The sequence below is a fragment of the Lissotriton helveticus genome, chromosome 8, assembly GCF_964261635.1.
Source record: "Lissotriton helveticus chromosome 8, aLisHel1.1, whole genome shotgun sequence".
Lineage (NCBI taxonomy): Eukaryota > Metazoa > Chordata > Amphibia > Caudata > Salamandridae > Lissotriton > Lissotriton helveticus.
In genome coordinates, this window is record NC_136069.1 from 491,733,086 (window position 1) to 491,751,701 (window position 18,616).

Sequence of the window (18,616 nt, forward strand, 5' to 3'; positions counted from 1 at the left end):
TATACCAGGTGCTGTCTTTTATGCAGAGTGTTATGCTTGCCAGCGCTGTGAAGAGAAACCAATCCAGAACAGGACAACTGGCCAGGGACAGGCCATTGAAGTCTATGGGGTGGCCATCTTGAAGTCAGGTTCCCTGAGACAAATCGACTAAAATCAATGAGGCAGCCAAATTGGAATCAGTCAATCCAAGCCTAACTCACTGAAACCTACTAAGACATCCATACCAAGGGCAGACACTAAGCCAGGTTGGCATTTAAAAGGAATACACATAGCTGGGGGGCATCAAAGCTGGAACAGCTCTAAAAGAAAAATTTGAAGCTGCCAGAAAGATTATGACGGTCACCTTTGAGAGAGCTTTCCAAAAATCAAAAGAAAAACAACTATACGCAAGATCTCTACAAAAGAGGGCCAACAAATAATACATAAAGTATAGTGAGCCGTCCTGTAGCATTATCATACTACCATATTCCATCATCATGTTGGTGGGAAAAGAAACACAGAAAGCTAACCCCTGCATTGAAGTGCCACCCCCAGTGACACAGACCGGCACCCAGAGTTTGGGTCCCAAATGGAACCGGTGGCTGGAGTCACAGGATGAATTTCTTGCAACAGTCATTACAAGGTTACAAAGTCTGGTACAATACTGCAATTTCAATACATTCACAGGAGGCATTTCGACTCAGGGTAATTGAGGGCTGTTCAATGCCTGACACAAAGCACAAGATCCTTCAAACACAACTCTCACTAAAGAAATCATCAAGAGGGCCGAAGCTGGAGAGCAGGCCAAAGCAAGATAATTGAACCTCAATGCAAGAAAGGAAGACAAGAGAAATTAGATGTTTCTCATGTCAGTGAGTAAAGAACAAGAGACCAAAAGAGCCAGAAAGAGTGAAGGCAAAGGCAGACCAGAGACAAGATATCACAATAGACAAAGTGACATGAAATACTCAGATTCAACAATACAATCAGCAGTGGAGGATGGCGAACAAACGGCCAGTACAATCTGGGATTGTGACAGGCAAACTGAAATAACTTCAAGGAGTCATTCATCAAACTTTCCAGAGTATTTTGAAGAAGCATCAAGCCGTGGGACAGATCACAAAAATGGAAAAGACGACAGCATGCCCAACAAGCAAGAAGAAAAAACAAACTACAGAAGATTGGGCAATTCACACCGACTCTGGAAACCGGTATACAAACACACCCGAGCAAACCACTGTCCATCGAGCTGCTTAGACTTTTCCAAAGAAGTATCAAACAGTGGGACATATCACACACATGGCACAGACGACAGTGTGCCTAACAAGCAAGAAGAAGAAACAAATTACATAAGACTGGGCAATTCACTCAGACTCCTGACTCCTGACACCGGTATGAAAATGCACTCAAGACACCCATGACAATAAAGAGAAAACTCAGAGGAGACAGTTAATACCATATGAGAGGAGCAGAGACAAAATGCACTGGGGCCAAACAAAAGAAATAAACACTCACCTATAAAATTATCCCCCAGTTGCAAGAGCACATAAGACACTTCGAGAGATGTACCCAAAGAAACGTCCCAAAGATAGCTCTGACTCAAGGAGCAGTTCATCACAGTCCATCAGCTCAAGAGATTCATGAGTCAGACCACACCCAAAAGAACATCCTCAAAGGAAATCAGCAGAAGATTAATCTGATTCAGGAAGCATGTCAGCACAAATACTCAGGTCAACAGAATCATCTGGCACATCAAGATCGAGAAAACGCCCATGCCGTCAATCACCCACATGCACAGCAGAATCAGGAAACGTTCTCTCTGTTCAGAGCAAAACATCAGATGCCGATGACTCAGAACAATCACTTACCCTACAACGCAACATGTCATGTCCATTATATTCACATTAAGACATGAATATTATACCTCACCTCTGATGGGGACAGCTCAGCTGACTCAAAGAGCTTGCAGAATAAGAACAAACGTATGGGACATTACTCAGAAATGTTGGGAAAATGCTGTCTCATCACTCTGTAAGAAAGGCAGAAACATGTTGACAGAGACATGTCATTCTCAAGGAAAGGGTGATGAGAAAGGAACATGCAGATGCCTGGATGTTCAAAGACTTCAGCATTCCCAAACTCAATTGGAGTGGGGGAGGCAAACAAAACAAGTAAATGGGTCCCAGACCCAACCCTTGTTCTCGTGAAGCATCGAACCAACAAACACCTTTCTCAACAGAAACCCCACTCAACATCCACAGAGCTAACACACCAATTATGGAGCCCAAAGGATGCTTACCTCACCAACAAACACTCCCTGCAACAGGCATCACCCACAACATCAGCAGAACCCCTCTCAACATTCGCAGAGCAAAGAAACCAACTACAGAGCCCAAGGGATGCACTGAAGAGATTGACTGAATTTCTTTGTAATTGGGGGGAGCTGTCATGACTCCCAAGAAAGGACATTGTTATATAAGTAGGTCAGCAGAGCTAACAAACCAATAACCTTCTTCTAAACCCTCAAAGATTTGACAAGAAGAAAACATATAACAGCACCTTCTCTGGTATTGCTCCAAGGATTTGGAATGCCCACAACGGCCTCCTTCAAAAAAGAAGTCAAATCTCTTCTCATGACGAAATTCACTTGAACATTGAATCAGACTCTTAGAACAACCAGCTGGAACATAAGATATTATTTCAAAATACTATGTTTCTTAAGAACATTGTCTCTTTTGTTTTATTACCTCACTTTTAAAGCGCTCTGATACCCACAAGGGTCTTGTTCGCGCTATATAAAACCTTCAAAATAAATCAAGGAGCCAAAGGATGCTCACCTCAGTAACAAGCACTCCCCACAACGGAGATCACTCTCAACATCCGCAGAACCACTCTCAACATTTGCGGAGCAAAGAAACTAACTACAGAGCCCAAAGTTTGCACTGAAGAGATTGACTGACTGAATGTATTTGTAAGTGGGGTGGAGATGTCATGTCCTCCATGAAAGGACATTGTTATATAAGTATGTCAGTGGATTAGTTGGTCCAGACAGAAGTGAGATGCCAGGAACGTCCTGGGTTAAGACAGGAAGTACTAGTTATCCCTCTCACTACATTGAGGGAACCAGAGAGAAGATGACATGTGGAGAGTAGCTCCACATCAGAAGGCCATGTCTAAAAGCTAAGAAATTAACAAAGATGAGTTAATAGCCTTATACCAGGTCTTTTCTTTTATGCAGAGCGTTATGCTTGCCAGTGCTGTGAAGAGAAACCCGTCCAGAGTACGACAGTAATGTGCAACAACTGTTCCAACCGCTTCCCTTAAAATACTGCGGGCCACCGAGTATCTTCGAAACCTAGGCTCATATATATAAAATCATTGGTTCCTTTGTGAGAAATTCATAAGTCTAAACCTGTAGGGTAAACAAACCAGATGTATTACTCGTCTGTTTTGTCCATCATCACTAGTATATTTAATTCATCATCAAAGATAATGTTCAAATAATATTAATTGCGGATCCCCTTGTTTTAGCTATTGGCTGCTCGATCAAAAAAACAACATATTGACAGAGAGCCTCCATAATGGAACTACAGTCAGAGGTTATTGGCCTGCCTGGTGAATTTTTAAATTGGTGAGTATTTTGGGCAATGTCCAGAAGCCTGGAATTCTTGGATGGTGTTTAGAAAAGCATGTTCATTTTACCTCAAAAACCCATGACTAGACCTTGTTTTTTGTGACCTTAAATCAATGTTTCAATTTCTTTTGTGGATTGTATCAAATCTTGCTGTAGCAATGGGTATCAGACATTTGGGTATGAATTTCCTCTTTATAGTCGAAAGTATTCTGAATGAATATACCCACACTCTTATCCACTGGCTTAATGAATATGTCAGTTCCTCTTAAAGGGTGGACAGCCTTACTACAATCTGGAGATTGTTGTAATGTATGTACTTTCACTGTTTACTTACTTGGGATACCATGTGCAAAAACAATTCCTTGAGGCATTTTCGTCTCTGTATGTACACCTAGAAAGAGGAAATAACAAGGAGGAAAAAATGTTTTCCTTCTCTTTACTCAAATGAATGGTATAAAACTGCACTCCCTAGTTAATACATTTCTACTATGTGTACTCTGCAATTGCAATGATTCAGTGTGTGCTGCTTCAATAATGGGATCTGCTACTTTCCCGAAAGAAAATGCTTGCTGAGCTGAGTGCACAGAAAACTGGGCACCGTGTTGAAACACACTACGCAATGACCCCAAAAGGTTCAACCAAAATTAGTACATAATCAATAATAAACCAATTTTCAACAACTCAACGAGAAGTCAAATTAACCTACTCATATATTTTTCAATGCAAGATTTCATAAAGTAGAGTTGACAATTAATTGATAATTCTCTTCAAATTAACATGAATGTTTTCTCAACAAACAATGATGAATACATCAAACATATTCTGTGAACCTGTTTCTTATGCCAGCCCCAATGCATTTCAGGTTTGTGGAACCCTTCTTCAGGGTGACAGATTCGATGCAGACCGAGAAACAGTAATTGGCCACCTTCTGATGGTGACTCAAGTGTTACGGAATCTACAAAAAACTGTAAACCCAAACTGTTATACCGCTCCTTTTCTATCTTGTTACAAGCTTCAATGTACATCCAATGTGCTGCACCGTCTGAATGAAGCTGCTAGTTCACTGCTGTGTCTATCCGCCAAACTTCCATGAACGTCGTATACGCTATCTTGTCATCAAGCTTTCAATGTATGAGGCACCAATCAAACTCATTACCCTAACCAACATCATAAAAAATACCTAAATGTGAAAATCAAAATACAAATAAATATGATAACCCATGCATATTGACTCAATTGGCGAATGTTGAATGAAAGGCATATATCAAGCGGGTTGAAACGATGTGGGCATGCAATGGTATTACAAAAATTACATGTGACATGCATATCTCCAACTGCAGGTTCATACGGGACCTAAATTCTAAAGAAAACAAATCATTTCACATGTGTCATTTAGTCCCTTGGGAATCAAGGTATCCAAATACTTGATCCAGAACATTTCCTTGTGCCCCAGTTGTTTTTGTGTATCCTTACCTGTCCGTGTGATTATATTCTCTAACACTGTGAAGCGTAGTTGTGGAATGTAGTGTGATGCCTCAAGCCAATGAGCTGCTCAACATGAATTCTTCTTTTGTGTCCTAATCATGCTTTTGTGCTCTGTAATCCTTGTTTTGATTTTGCGTGAATTACGTCCCACATACGTGAGTCCGCACGGACATTTAACTGCATAAATTACTGCTTCTGTATTGCAGTCCGAGGAGGGCTTCTATGTTATCTGCCTGCCTGTATGTGGATGTAAGAATGTGTTTCCAAGGATAACATTCCCGCAATTGCTACAATTCCGAAAAAATGTCATGCCAGTATGCATCTAAGATTCCTGCTGCGTTGTTGGTTTCTTTAGGATTTCTGTAAAGTTTTTAGATGGTGTATGCGCAAATAGAGGTTTTGACATTAATGCTGTGTTGAAATCAAACTCTTATTCCTGAACTTCCCATCCTTTTGAAATAATACTTTTGATTCTTGCTGCCTGATGAGAAAATGTTAATACAAAGACCCCTATTTTACTTTTGGGCTATGATGTCAGTTTGAGTAAATCTCCCCGAGATTTGAGTGACACTCGACTTTCGGCAATTTCCAATACCTCTCATGGATATCCTTGCTGCATATAGATCGCATATTGCTCCTCAATCATTTCCTTCACCTATTGTGGATTCGATGAGATTCTTTTTATTCTGATAAACTGAGGCACAGGTAAATGCTTCTTCAATGATGGAGGGTGAAAGCTTAAAAAATGCAATGGACTATTTCTGTCTGTTGGTTTTTTGTAAACAGATGTTTGTAAACCCGTAATTGTATTGGTAATTTGAATATACAAGAAGTTTATGGTATTTTGATGTATTTGATATATGAATTTTATCTCAAAAGTGTCTAGTGTCTTATGTGAAAAAGGTGTCATAAAGACACTCTTAGTTTTAAATCTTTCAGGGGTATTTTCAGATGCTGGTTGCACAGAAGAAGCTATGGTGTGAAAAAACCAACGCAGTCTCAACTTTATCATAAACTTAAAGAGCGCCACTTCAGTTTCTAAGGCGTTGGATACATATTTTGGAACAAATGATATGCCTTTGTTCAATACAGCCATTTCCAAGGTGCTTAACTCCTTGTGTGAGATGTTCATTACTAGATTTTCTTGAGATTCCTTAGAGTCCTTGACGACTCTACCATTCTTGTCCCCCTCCTAACTCGCTTACTTTTGTTAATTCTCTGTGTTCGGGTGGATGATTGGAGGTTTGACTCTGGGATAAAAAAGCATCCTTAGGTGATATGGTTGGTGTTTCTCCTTCCGTGAGTATTACCATGCTCGTACTTGCTGATGTTACTGGAGCCCTTGAAAATACTCCTCCTGATCCGCGACTACACTCTCCTCCAAAGACGATGTTCCTGGTTTACGAAATACCCTCTTCTGGGCATAAGCCTCCGCCCATAAATAGAATTAGTCTAGCTTGTAGTCTATCGTATCTCTCTTAAACTTTATTAGTTTACGTCCGTAGACCTCCTTTAAATGAGCAATCAATCTCGCATTAATGTCATTTAATGTCTTGATCCAATCATCCGACTCCATACGTTTTTCTACTTCAGTTTTACGATCCAGTATTTCGGTGGATAGCTCCTCAAGAAATCTCAACAGTTCCTCAGTGATAAGCAAGATTCAATCCAAGGAATACTTGTTGAGGATGGCGTACCACTTTGTCATGAAAGATTTATTGAATTTAAACAGCATTGGTTTGAGGGAAATACTGAGGCCCCTCGGGACTTGCTTAACCTTGTGATATTAGATGATCGTCATGGCATGCAGTCTTTGGTTGACCTCTTTCCGCATAACATACTCCAATTGTTTTAACATTTACTGAAGTGTTCCAGGTGTAGCACTAAAGGTTCTCACATCCTGTATTAAAGCATAAATCGATTCAGCTTCTTCTGCTGAGTAAACTTTGGTATCTGCTTGATTAATTGCGATATCTACAATGTCCTTAAGTTACATGATTCTGTGGGTGCCGGTTGATGAATTTGGGCAGAATTAATGAATTATTCTAATGAATGGTATCAACCTGTACACCCTATTTAATACATTTCTACTTTATGCACTCTGCCTTTGCAATGATTCAGTGTGTACTGCTTCATTAACCCCTTAACCGTGGTGCTAATTCTCCCGCAGTGCGAGAGAATTAAAGAGTGGGTGTGGCTGTGACGGGCAACGGACGTGCGCAGCACCAGGGAGGTAGTGCTTGCGTCGGCCATTGGCCGACGCAAGCACCGAACGGGTTAAAGGGATCTGCCATTTTCCCTAAAGAAGATGCTTGCTGAGCTGAGTGTGCAGAAAACTGCACACTGTTTTGAAGCACACTAGGTAATGACCCCAAAAGGCTCAACCAAAATTAGTACATAATCAATCATAAACTAATTTTCAACAACTAAATGAGAATTCAAATTAACATACACTTAATTGACAATTTGCTTCAAATTAAACATGAATGCTTTCTCAACAAATAATGATGAATGCATCAGACATAATCTGTGAGCCTGTTTCTTCTGCCAGCCCCAATGCATTTTGGGTTCATGGAACCTTTCTTCAGGGGAACAGATTCGATGCAGATTGAGAAACAGTAATTGGCCACCTTCTGATAGTGACTCAAGTGTTACGGAATCTACGTAAAACTGTAAACCCAAACTGTTATCCAGCTCAGTTTATATATTGCTTACAATCTTCAATATACATCCAATACACTGCACAGTCTGAATGAAGCTGCCAATTCCCTGCTGTGTCTATCGGCCAACCTTAAGTGCACGTCGTATACGTTATCTCATCATTAATCATTTTTATCATAACTATTTATCTACAATTGCTTCACTATTCAATAACAAAAAATAAAAACAAATACATTAATTGACAGTACAACAACACGTGAAAGATGGAGTTTTATTAAATGCAACTTTAATCTACATATATTACCTGCCTTATACATATATATATATATATATATATATGTATAAATATATATATATATATATATACGAAAATATATGTATATCTTCCATGCGCGAGTGTGTCTATATATTTATTTCTGTGCTTCTAGTTCATAATATCCAATGCACTACCGTATTTCTCACATTATCACATTATATGTCTTCTCATATATCCTTTACCTCATCTCTGACAAATCTTGAAACCTCATTCTACTACTCTTTACAATGCACTACTCTATTTCTCATCCTATACCTCTATCAATACATTCTCAATCTCCACTGTCTCATTCATCCCAAAACCCATGCCACTGCTATGATCCCCAAAATAACCCTTTCTAGACTCTTCCATCTTCTACTCCTCTTTTCATCCTCTCATACCTCTTTTACTATTCAGATCTCCCAAACAAACCTTTCTGAAACTTTCCTTCTCACTCTTCCCACTCCACCTCCCCATTACTCATCCCAAACCCCCTCCTATTGCTATGAACAACAAAAAAAGAAAAAAGTCTAGACCCCTCCCTCTTCTATCCCTCACTATGCCATTTCAATCCAAATAATCAATCAATCAATCATGGAATTGTAAGCGCACTACTTACCCGTGAGGGTCTCAATGCGCTGGGGGGGGGGGAGGGCGGTCCGCAGATCTGTTTAGCTGAAGAGCCAGGTCTTAAGGGTCTTCTTGAAGGTGTTCAGGGAGGGGGCACGTCTGATGTCTGCTAGCAACTCATTCCAGCTCTTGGCTGCAATGTGAGACAAGGATCTTACGCCTGCTCTGACTCTGTGGATGCGTGGGGTTTCGGCCAGTGCGAAGTTGGAAGATTGGAGGTTTCTTTTGGGTACCTGGAAGTTGATTCTGTCGTTGAGGTATTTGGGTCCATTGCTGTGTAGGCATTTGTAGGCGTGAGTGAAGACATTGAAAGTGACTCTTTTCTCCATGGGGAGGCAATGGAGACTTTGTAGTTGTTGACTGATGTGTTCATGTTGGGGGATGCCGAGGACGAGTCTGGCGTCGGTGTTCTGTATTGGCTGGAGTTTGTGGAGTAGGGACTTGTTGATGTCGGCGTAAAGTGCCTTTTTTATAGTCCAGTCTGCTGATGATGAGTGCGTGGGTGATTGTCTTTCTTGACTCAGGGGGATCCACTTGAAGGTCTTGCAGAGGATGCAGAGGCTGTTGAAGCAGCTGGAGGTGACGGCGTTGACCTGTCTGTTCATGGTGAGTGATGAGTAGAGTGCGATGCCGAGGTTTTTGGCGTTGTCTGATGGGGTAGGTGGGCTTCCAAGGGTGGTCGGCCACCAGGTGTTGTCCCAAGAAGAAGGGGTCGTACAGAGGATGAGGACTTCTGTCTTCTCAGCATTGAGCTTCAGGCAGATGTTGGTCATCCAGACTGCGATGTCTTGCATTCCTTTCTGGAATTTGAGTTTGGCAGTGGTGGGGACTTTGGTGAGGGAGAGGATGAGCTGGGTGTCGTCGGCACAGGATACGATGTTGTGGCCATGTTGTCAGACGATGACTGAGAGGGGGACATGTAGATGTAGTTGAAGAGGGTGGGGCTCAGGGATGAACCTTGTGGGACGCCACATGTGATTTTCGTGGGGACGGAGAGGAAGGGGGGAGTCTAATCTTTAGTTTCTTCCGGTGAGGAATGATCAGATCCAGTCCAGGGCTGTTCCTTCTATGCCTGCGTCATCTAGTCTGGCGACTAGTGTGTGGTGGGAGATGATGTCGAAGGCCGCTGATAGGTCTAGTAGGTTAAGGTATGCGGAGTGGCCTTGGTCCAGGAGGGTGCGGATGTCATCTGTGGCGGCAAGGAGAGCAGTCTCTGTGCTGTGGTTGCTTCAGGATCCGGTTGGGACGGGTGGAGGATGGCGTTCTCTTCAATAAATCGTCAGTTTCCTGTTGACTGTTTTCTCTGTAACTTTGGCTGCGAAGGGGAGGAGCGAGATGGGCCGATAGTTCTTGAGGTCTGTGGGGTCAGCTGTGGGGTTCTTGAGCAGAGGTCTGACTTCTGCACGCTTCCAGTCATCTGGTAAGGTGCCTGTTTTGAAGGTGGCATTGATGGTGCATGGTAGTTCGGGTGCGATGGCTGTAGATGTGAGGCGGGCAGGGGTTGGTGGGGCCCGGGAGGATGATTTTCATGGTTGAGGTGGTGTCTTTGGCCGTGATCAGTGTCCAGTTGGAGATGATGCGTTGGCTGGTGTTTCTGGGGGGCGGGGCCGTCTGTGGCACCTGGAGGGTGGTCGAAGAAGTTGTCGTAGAGGTTTTTGATCTTATGGTGGAAATAGGTTCCAAGCTTGTCACAGAGGTCTTGGGATGGGGTGATGTCTGTGGCTTCGCTGCGTGGATTGGTGAATTCCTGGATGACACTAAAAAGTTCCTTGGAGTTGGTGGAGTTGGCCAGGCTTTTGTTGTGGATGAAGTTCCTCTTGCTGGCTTTGATCTGGTTGTGAAAGTCCATCATGGCGTCCTTGTAGCTGGTGTGGTTTTCGGTTGTCTTGTTGTTTCTCCAGTTCTTCTCCAGGCATCTGCAGGTGTGTCAGGCTTCTTGGAGAGCAGTGGTGAACCAGGCGGCTTTCCTGGGGCGTTGTCTGTCAGGGTTGCATAGCGGGACGCGCTTGTCTCCGCAGTCTGCGATCCAGGTGTGGAGTTCTCTGGCTGCGTCCTTTGCACCGGGTGCTCAGGTGTGGTTGTCTCAGGTGAGGGTAGAGTTAATTTGCTCGTTGGTAACCTTGCTCCAGTTCCTTTGTGGTAGGCGTGGGGCTGGTTTTGGTGTCTTGGGTTTGTTGATGACGAAGTGTACGCAGTGGTGGTCGGTTCATGGCTGCTGCGTTGTGTGGCTGAATTGGATGCTGTTTCCTGCTGCGAAGATGGGGTCGAGGGTGTGTCCTCTGTGGGTCAGTGTGTTGACTAGTTGTTTACGTCCGATGCTGGCGAGGTTGTCATGAAGGATAGTGGAGTTGGAGTCGCTGGGGTTGTCGAGGTGGAAGTTCTGGTCTCTAATGAGTATGTAGTTTGTTGAAGTGATGGCGTGGGGTGCAATGAAGTCGGTGATGGTGGTGGCGAAGGGTGTTCGGGAGCTGGGGGGGTCTGTAGATGAGGGTTCCTTAGAGTGTGGCTTTGGGGGTGGTCTGGATCTGGAAGTGCATGTGTTCTGCGGAGTGGAAGGTTTTGCTGGAGGTTGTGAGGCAGAGGGTGCTCTTGTGGGTGATGGCGAGGCCCTCTCCTTGGTGGTTGGAGTGTTCTTTCCTCTGGATCTTGTATCCGTCTGGGATGGCAGTGCTGATGTCGGGGGCGGAGGATGAGTTGGTCCAGGTCTCTGTGAAGAAGGCAATATGGGGCGAGAGAGAGTTGAGTAGGTTCTTGATTTACATGGCGTGTTTGTGTACGGAGCGTACATTGAGGAGCATGCATCCAGGTGATCGCCTGGACCTGCTCCAGCACGGTCGCTCCCCCCACGCTCCCTGATCCCAGCTCCTGCTCGTGCTTTGGCTTGCTGGTGGTATCGTTAACTGGATTGCTTATTTTTACCCGCATTATATTTAACTGGCATCGCGCTTCTGTAGTGTGCATTTGGCTGTGCATTTGTGCTCATTGTGTATTTACATTATAACTGAGCTGCATCGTAGCACGATTTTTTGAACATACTACCTCACCTGAAATTGCAAGCCCGCTCTGCTGTACTTTGCAGCGCGACACTTGCTGAGGCTTTATTTACTTCCTGGGACTTCGTCTGTGCCCCCGGTGCAGTGGTGCATCTGCTGCCCCTGCCTTGCTCTCCCTTTGACCCTCCATTTTGTTTAGGTGTTCCCTGGCCCGCCCCTCCTCCCCGCTACCGCCTCCCAGCTGCTGACCCTCCCACCCACGAATAGAGGGCTCCCTAGCTCCTGTGACGTGCTGTGATCGCCTGGACCTGCTCCAGCACGGTCACTCCTCCCACGCTCCCTGATCCCAGCTCCTGCTCGTGCTTTGGCTTGCTGGTGGTATCGTTAACTGGATTGCTTATTTTTACCCTCATTATATTTAACTGGCATCGCGCTTCTGTAGTGTGCATTTGGCTGTGCATTTGTGCTCATTGTGTATTTACATTATAACTGAGCTGCATCGTAGCGCGATTTTTTGAACATACTACCTCACCTGAAATTGCAAGCCCGCTCTGCTGTACTTTGCAGCGCGACACTTGCTGAGGCTTTATTTACTTCCTGGGACTTCGTCTGTGCCCCCGGTGCCGTGGTGCATCTGCTGCCCCTGCCTTGCTCTCCCTTTGACCCTCCATTATGTTTAGGTGTTCCCTGGCCCGCCCCTCCTCCCCGCTACCGCCTCCCAGCTGCTGACCCTCCCACGCTCCGCCCCCCCACACTCCATTTATGGACAGATGGACCTACGCGCAGCGTCCACGCGCTGCGGCCGCGCCAAAGGTGCGCCAAATGTAAGCCCGTCTACGCCCGTCCGCGCCTGGACCGCGCCCAGCGCCAGACCCCCTGGTCCCCGCTTCACCCACCCTCCCCGCATTACATACGACGCCTCCTCCCTCTTTGCACTCAACCCCTTCCGACTCACTAATTGCGCCCAAGCAGCACCAGGACACACCCATGGACCCTTCACCTGCCACTCCTGCAAATTTACCTGCGTCAAGTCCCATAACAAATCCACAAACACCAAACAGAGAGCCAAAACCAACCACCTAGAATGCATCCTTCTCAACACCCGCTCGGTTCACAAACACGCCATCGACCTTTGGAATCTACTCGACACCATTTCTCCGGACATCGCCTTCCTAACAGAAACCTGGATGAATGCCTCTTCAGCTCAAGACATCACCATAGCCATCCCGGACGGCTACAAGATCATCCGTAAGGACCGCCCCATCCAAACAGGAGGAGGCATCGCCATCGTCCACAAGAATACCATCCGCGTCTCAACCAGCTCAGATGACAACCTCACTATCGCCGAACACCTTCACTTCCAGATCCACACCGACCCCAAGACAACACTTAGGGGCACCCTCCTCTACAGGCCACCAGGACCCCGTACAAAATTCAGCGAAGACATCACTGACTTTATCACCCCACACGCCCTCCCTTCAGAAGAATACATTCTACTGGGAGACCTCAATTTCCATCTGGAAAAGAGCAACGACAGTAACACCATCACCCTTCTGGACAATCTCGCCAACCTCGGACTCAAACAACTTGTTAACACCCCCACACACTATGCAGGACACACACTCGACCCTATCTTCACTTCCAGCAAGCATATCTCCTTCACTCATACCACCCCCCTCCACTGGACGGACCACAGCTGCATCCACTTTATTTACAATAAGACCTCGACCCACAACCACCTTCAACCAACTCTGCGAAGAAATTGGAACAAAATCACCATCGACCAGATCTCAACATCGCTTCTTCAAAAAACCCCTGCCTATTCAACGAACCCTAACCAAGCCGCCATCAACCTCACACAATGGCTAACCCAAACGGCCGACAAATTAGCACCCTTGAAAAAACATCAAACCAAGCAAGGTAGCAAGAACGCCCCCTGGTTCAACGATAACCTTAAGAAATCCAAGAAGCTCTGTCGTTCCCTTGAGAAAACTTGGAAAACAGACCCAAACACTATCACCCAAGCCGCCTTCAAAAACGCCACCCACAAACACCACCAACTAATCCGGACAGCCAAGAAATCAGCGCTCAAAGACCGACTAGACAACAACGCCCACAACAGCAAGGAACTTTTCAACATCATCAAAGAATTCACCAACCCCACCGCCAGCTCTAACGACATCACCCCCTCTCAAGTCCTCTGTGACTCCCTTGCCTCATTCTTTCATGACAAAATCGCCGACATCCATAACAGCTTTGACAACACACCTGTAAACCAATCCACCCCACTCACCTCCGAACCGTTACCTCCTCCGAATATCCTTCTCGAATGGAACCCAATCACCACAGAAGAGACCATTCGCCTGATGAACTCCATCCACTCAGGATCCCCTACAGACCCATGTCCCCATCACATCTTCAACAAAGCAGACTCCATTATCGCACCCCATCTCCGAGATGTCATCAACTTCTCCCTTAACTCCACCACATTCCCAGATAGCTGGAAACACGCCGAACTCAGCGCCCTTCTGAAGAAACCCACAGCTGACCCCACCGAACTCAAAAACTACCACCCCATCTCGCTCCTCCCATTCCCTGCCAAAGTCATTGAGAAAGCCATTAACAATCAGCTCGCCACCTTCCTCAAAACTAACAAATCACTCGACTCCTCACAGTCTGGCTTCCGAGCCAAACACAGCACCGAGACCGCCCTCATCGCAGCAACAGACGACATCCGAACACTACTGGACAACGGAGACACAGTCGCCCTTATCCTCCTTGACCTCTCCACAGCCTTCGACACAGTCTGCCATAGCACCCTGATATAACGCCTCAGAAACATCGGAATTCAAGGAAAAGCATTGGACTGGATCATTTCGTTCCTCGCTGGAAGAACTCAGAGAGTCCGCCTCCCCCCTTTTAAGTCAGAGGCCACCGAAGTCATCTGCGGCGTCCCGCAAGGATCATCACTCAGCCCCACCCTCTTCAACGTCTACATGAGCCCCCTCGCAACCATCGCACGTCAACACAACCTCAACATTATCTCCTATGCAGACTACACCCAGCTGATCCTCTCACTCACCAAAGACCCAACCACCGCCAAAACCAACCTACACGAAGGGATGAAAGAAGTAGCCGAGTGGATGAAGCACAGCCGTCTGAAACTGAACTCGGACAAAACGGAAGTCCTCATCTTAGGCTCATCCCCTTCCGCCTGGGACGACTCTTGGTGGCCAACGGCCCTAGGAAAAGCCCCCATACCGACGGACCACGCACGGAACCTGGGCATCATCCTGGACTCCTCACTCTCGATGACCAGACAAGTCAACGCCGTCTCATCTTCATGCTTCAACATCCTACGCATGCTAAAAAAAACATTTCACTGGATCCCCACCGAAACAAGAAAAACGGTCACCCACGCACTGGTTACAAGCCGTCTGGACTACGGAAACACCCTTTACACCGGTTCCACCGCGAAACTACAGAAAAAACTCCAACGCATCCAAAATGCTTCAGCCAGACTCATACTAGACATCCCCCGCACAGACCACATTTCCGCTCACCTGAAAGATCTGCACTGGCTCCCCGTCAACAAGAGAATAACGTTCCGTCTCCTCACCCACGCACACAAAGCCCTATACGAACTTGGACCTGATTGTCTCAACACGCGCCTTTCCTTTTACACCCCCACCCGCCAGCTGCGCTCGTCCAACCAAGCACTCGCCGCTGTTCCGCGCATCCACAAAGCCACCATGGGAGGAAGATCCTTCTCCTACTTAGCGGCAAAGACCTGGAATTCCCTTCCCATCCACCTCCGCCTTACTCAAAACCACCTAGCCTTCAGAAAACAACTTAAAACATGGATATTCGATAAGTAAACCTCCCCCCCTTCCTCAAGCGCCTTGAGACCCTATGGGTATGTAGTGCGCTATATAAATTCTGACTTGACTTGACTTGACTTGACATTTTAGGGTGTCGCTGGTGCTGGCGTCGGCGGCTTTAGAGGCCAGTTGGCAGTAAGGGTCTGGTGGCAGTGGAGGCAGGAGAACTGGACGTGGGTCGTGTTCAGCGAGGCCTGTTGGCATTCTCTAAGTTTTCCAAAATTGAGTGCGAGGAGGGTGGTGGTGTCACAGTGGGAGGTCCAGGGTTCCTGGCGCTGGCAGCGGTTGGGTCACTGATGAGTGCAGATGGGATTACCTTTGGTGAGCCTTTGGTGCGCCCGCTGCGCTCGTCCACTGCGCGACCGCACTGTGGCCGCCATTAATTAGGGGAGGTGGGAGGGAGAAGAAGCGGGGAGTGGGGGAATTCTGGGGGGGAATTTTGGGGTAGAATTCTGGGGGTCAGGGGCCGCAGGGGCAGCAGCGTTGAAAGGCGAAGGAACAGGCAGGCACGAGAAAATGAAAACAGTGGTGGAATTAAAGCAAGACACAGATGGGCACAATAACAGTGGCACAAGAGGGAAAAATTTAGAAAAAAAAACGGCAGAGAAAGGTTACGTTGGTTGCAGGCAGTCTGGTCCCAGTTGGAGTGGGCAGAAGGCGCAGGAGCAAACAGCTGTCCGCTCCTAACATGTCAACCCCTCAAATAAATTTTATATGTCCCCATGCTTATTCCCCACGAATCCTGTTTGGGTTCTGGAGTAGCATGCTGCTCACTGAAAAGCACTTCAACACCTCATCAGGGGTAGCAAGCGCTATATAAATGCAAACCTTTTCCTCTTCTATACCTTCACTATCCTTCTCAATCAAAATAACAGACTAACCTATCGACCGGTCAAATTACTTCTATATTTCACTATACTAATTCACTGCTAATCGTTCATGGGTTTCGCAGTAGCGTGCTACTCGCTGAAAAAGTTTTCAACAATTCATCAGGGGTAGTAAGCTCTATATTAATGCAATTACAATACAATACAATATGTCAGATTTGGAGGTCTCCGATCCAGTATCACATAATTAAAGTCCCCCATATATAACATAGTGCATGCAATGTGGGATGGGGAGCGACATGCCTACTTCCACTTAAAAACTCTGGTCAACCATGTTAGAGGTGCAAATGCCTACTATTTTCAGTTCTCTTCCTTTCCATTCTCTGTTTAGAAAGATACATCTTTCCTCTATATCTCTTACTGCAGTTTTTACATCAAAGGGTTATTTCAGTGCTAACTAGATGCCAGCTCCTTATCATGTGTGCTATTGCCTGCATGATACAATTTGTTTTGACACTTCTTTTGTAGTTTTTCTGCTTCTCCTGGAAACATGTAGGTCTCCTGTGGACAGGAAATATTCATGCTCCATTTGCACAAATATGCTCCGACTCTAGCCCTTTTGGTATAGGTATTTAATTCCCTGATGTTCCAATTCACAATCCTTATAGCAAATGCCATTTTCCTATGTCTAAGCGTTTCTTGTACTGTTCCTACCTCTTGTCCTTTCCTGGCCTTTTATATACTGTCTTGCTCTCCGGCACTGACTTATGAATGATATTAACTTTAATATTAACCTTAAACTGTATTGCACTCTGCAGTCCATACAATCATGATCGAGGTGTTACAGTGAGAGTTGCCACAGCTCCAGAACCCAAACTAAATTAGCCTCTTTAAGACTCAATTGAATCCTTGCTATTGCCGATCAATGACCCATACAGGCATCATGTGCAAATGACCCATACAGGCATCATGTGCCGATCGAGTTGGGTCCCTGGTTTTGTGTTGGTGGGGTCTGTGCAAACCCTGATCCCAGCTCACCCTTGTACATCACCAGTTTACTATGCCCTTTCGTCAAATTATGTTGTGTCCTTCCCTCCGTATCCGATGCACACTTTCTTAGATGTTCAATTTCTCGAGCCAATAACATGCCTGCTGGGTTGTCATTAAGAAGTAGGATCTGTTCCCATGTAGTATCTTTATTTTTGTGGGGGAAATCCAACATTTTAAATTTAAGTCTGTGCATTTCCTTTAAACGTTTCAAGTGAGTATCGCTGTTTCTGTACTTGTAGTGTATGACCTGGCAATAGAATAATAATTGTGTCTTCCATATGCATTTCCATTCATCTTCCTGCTTCCTGCAGGAGTATGGCCCTGTTCCCTAATTGAGCAGTCTGAATATTACTCTAAATTATTATTCTTGGTGGTGCTCGTGAAGGAGGTGGTGCATCTGGCATTTGATGCAGAACTTAGAAAAGATTATTTGGTTGCAATTCCATAGTTATCCATTCTTGTAGGAACAGTTCAAGGCACGCCCCATCCATGTGTTCTGTCATGTCCACCGGACGGATGTTGCTCCTGCAGGTGGATTTGTCTGCATTCTCTGCTCTGTTATCCAGTTTTGCAGTACTGCAGAGTAGCCCCTCTATTGCTTTGCTCAGGTTAGTGATGTCTTCTGCGTTCATCATGCTATAGATCAATGAGGATGGGATCTGCCTTTGCTTTCAACAATGTTTGTGTGTCTAGTGTCACCTTCATGATGTCTTCCAGTGTTCGTTTAGTAGCCTTAGGGTCCGGCTCTTGTCTTTCGGTGCTATTTGTTGCCAGTATCATGGTGTACTTAGCTTTTGTAGACTGCCTGTGTCCTGTCTTGGTGGATTTGTATTTCACCATTTTGATCCTGATGGAGCATCTGGATGATTTATCTCTCCAGTTGCTCCTTTTCTCTACTGAACTTCATGAACTTAAAGACCCTCAAATTATCTTTTCTCCGTCCTCACCTCAGCGAATTTGCCCAGAGCCTTACCTATGGTTAGAGATCACAGGGGTCAGTTTTTCACCCCCACAGTCCCAAAAACCACACCCCTACCTAACGCCCTCTCCCACCCCAGAAGATTTAAGAACTACCTGGCGTCTAATGAACTCAAGGACCAGCACAACTCTTACTCGCCTAGGTACAACACAAACATGATCCCTCCAGGACAAATACATCCTATCCACTGTAACCCAAACAG